General features: G+C 32.1%; 1 long non-coding RNA gene across 1 annotated transcript; it reads left to right on the top strand.

Moving 5' to 3' along the window:
- The first annotated feature begins 897 nt into the window (after window positions 1–897).
- Window positions 898–3,067, top strand: LOC127861257 (uncharacterized). The gene is made up of 2 exons (XR_008040147.1): window positions 898–1,128; window positions 3,009–3,067. It is a non-coding gene; the product is annotated as an uncharacterized LOC127861257 (long non-coding RNA).
- The last annotated feature ends 461 nt before the right edge of the window (window positions 3,068–3,528 follow it).

The raw sequence follows: 3,528 nt of genomic DNA on the forward strand, positions 1-3,528 counted from the left end.
TTGATAAGGTTACTAAGGTGTGATCACACCTACCATGGGGCACACTTCACTTGATTAATGATGTTTCTGCTTTGATGTGTGTTCAATGGGGGTCTTTCCAAGTGTTTTTTATTGTTTGTTTGTCTGTCTTATTGATGTGCAGTGTTAATTAGGAAATAACAATTTTTTGGTGTGAAAAACATTGTTCTTTGATCTTTTGTTATCAAATGGTCTTGTAACTGATAAATAATTTAAAACACCAACTTAGTTTAAGCTTATTAGCTGCGCCATTCTTGACTAATTTATTTTTGTAAATACTCATTTATAAAGTTTGGAATACTAATAATACTTTCTTATTTTTACATAAATGAAATTCAATTTAATGGTCTTATGATTTACATTTTATTAACAAAAATATTATTTTTCTAAAAATATGATATGATATGTAACAGAATGGTATTTATGCAGGAAAAGGGAAATGGGTAGAGACATGAGGGATTATACATGTTATATATATTTTTGTTATCATTCAAATAATTAAGTTGATCTTATGTTGCATTTAGACTCATGCCCCAATTTAGTGTTTTAAATCATTGACACAGTTTTGTGTCATCATTTATGAAACACAGTTTGTAAAACTAACAGTAACACTGGGCCACTTAGATAAACATTGGACCTATTTGGGCCACATTAGGGCCAGACAAAGACCCTCTAACTGTTTATTAGGGGCCATAAAAGATACACAGACTAGTGCCAATTAGGGCCTTCCCATAAACTGTGAAAACATGCTTTGATTGCTACAGTAAGTGACAGATTCCTGTTAAATGTGGTTCAATATAAAAAAGTATTTCTTCAATGATCCCTCATTATCAATTCTGACTTTAAAGTTTAATGATATTGTAATTAATGAACTTTGAAGCAAAGACCTATAGATTACACAGATTGGAATCTCTCGTCTCCGCTATAGCGATATGCGATAATATCTATCGGCGGACGCGGATCACGTGACATTGATTTTGGAGATGCCGGTGTACCTGTAGAATCTTCCCTGTTCCAGCTGCTGTCGGCCATTTTCTTTTAAAGCAAACAATTATTCTTCGTAATTAGTCGTTAATATTTGATGTCGTAGGGTATTCTGAGCATGATCTGGTAAGTTTATATTATTTTGATATTGTTATTAACAATTTTAATGTGTTAATTAGTGTTTTTAGCGCTCGGTTGTCAGTTTGCAGAGCAATGAATGCCTGAAAGCGCAACGTTACGAACTTTACGTAGTGAGCAAAGTCGGTCTCCGAAAAAAGACATATTGAATATTCTTTGTGTGATAAGAAATAAGTATTTATTTTCTGTCTTGATAATTCTGTAGGTTTTGGTAGTTATTATTCTAATTAATTATTAATTTATCGGAATTTGAAAGAGAACACTGGATTCGTTCATTTTCGATAATTTTTGAAAAATTGAAAGGCCCGAAGCATTTTTCTATAAACTTCTTCATTAAGCATCACATATTGATAACGTAAGATTTTTATGCTAGGTGAGATGTTAATCTATGTATGATTTATAAAAAGAAGACGAAAATGAGGTATTTTTAAGGATTTTGCCTTTGTACAATTTGTACTATTTATACTGTTATTTCATTCAATCAAGTGGTTTGTATTTTGTTGAAACACTTTTCTATTTTATTTCTCATCCCATATCTTTGAAGTAAGATTTTTATGCTAGGCAAGATGTTAATCTAAGTATAGATTTAAACAAACTACAGGAAAATATTCAATTTAAAGCATTTGGCCTTATACAATGTTGGTACAATTTTAAGCTCTTTTCTTCTGTTGTACAAGATTGCTGTCAAACGTGTTTTTGTTCTTATTGATAAACTTTTTCATTTTTCATCCCAAATCGATTAAGTCAGATTGTTATGCTTGGTGATATGTAATTCTAGGTATGATTAATAAAAAGTAGACGAAAATAAGTCATTTTAAAGGATTTTGCCTTTGTACAATTTTATACTGTTAATTCATTCAATAATTTTTCACACCTGTCGCCAAAGTGGTTTGTTTCTTTGTGAAAACTTTTCTATTTCTCATCCCATATCGTTGAAGTAAGATTTTTATGCTAGGCAATATGTTAATCTAAGTATAGATTTAAACAAACTAGAAGAAAATATTCAATTTAAAGGATTTGGCCTTATACAATGTTGGTACAATTTTAAGCTCTTTTCTTCTGTTGTACAAGATAGCTGTCAAACGTGTTTTTGATAAACTTTTTCATTTTTCATCCCAAATAGATTAAGTCAGATTTTTATGCTTGGTGATATGTTAATCTAGGTATGAATCAATTAAATTCCAACAAAATTTCCTGGAAATGTTACACAGTGTATTGACAACTGACATTTCATTATTTCACAGGTAATTGACAATGATGTGTTAAACACTTGACTGAATTCACAACTTTAATGTGTTAGTAAGTCAGCTAAAATCGATATCGCCTCATACGTTGATGTTTATCAGATTAAAAAATTGTGCATGTGCGATTGGTCTGAATTCAGCGTAAATATGTTACCATAAGGAACTTTTCATAGCGTTTCAGAAAGTCGTTTTTTAGAATCACAAAATCCCATCATGTTTTTTAATCTGAGTGGAAACGGGTTAACCCTTTCAGTGCGGGAACCGAATTTTGAAGGCCTGTGCAAACAGTTTGGATCCAGATGAGACGCCACAGAACGTGGCGTCTCATCAGGATCCAAACTCCAGATGAGACGCCACAAATGGCGTCTCATCAGGATCCAAACTGTTTGCTATTCTGATAGTATTCTTTGAAAAAAATCGAAGAAAATGCTAATTTTAGAAATTTAGCAGACAACATTTTAGCAGACGACAAATTTCCCAGCATGCAAAGGGTTAAGCACATAGCCATTTTCACTTTGCTTCTGAGTGGGAAAGGGTTAATAGACCGTGTTCGTTAATCGAAAGAGTGATGTTAATTAATCAATCTTAAAAGCATTATGAATAATTCAGTATTTCTTTTTCCAGATCAAAATGCCAAAAAAAAAGAAGAGAGCAGGTGTTTCTGGTCGGCGTCATAAATACCATTATTTAAAAAAGACAAAACATGAAAGCAGTGAAAATGTGAATCCTGAAATAAACTTTGAATGTGACAGTAAACAGACAGTCCAGCGTGAATTCACTGATGTAAATGTTCAAACCATTCAGACAGAATTTGAAGATGCTAGTGTTCAAGCAATACCTGAAACTAGTGATATATCTGTGCATACTATAGAAAGGGAATTTACACTGTTTTTCCCTTTTATCTTGCAAATGTGCTCTACAACTGAATCCACTTGCTCTGTATTAATCTAATGCTATGATTGTTATTATTGTTTTGTATTATACGCTTAAATGTTTTATTGTTGTATGTCTTGGCCATAATTAAACTCAAATACATTGTGAATGGCCAAAGGCGAATGTGCTGATTCGCCAATAAATGATAGTGATTAAATATTTAACAAGAATTGCAGACTTCGCGAAGCTCAGAAAATCTTCCAGACAGTCG

This window comes from Dreissena polymorpha, chromosome 1 (assembly GCF_020536995.1).
Source record: "Dreissena polymorpha isolate Duluth1 chromosome 1, UMN_Dpol_1.0, whole genome shotgun sequence".
Classification (NCBI taxonomy): Eukaryota; Metazoa; Mollusca; class Bivalvia; order Myida; family Dreissenidae; genus Dreissena; species Dreissena polymorpha.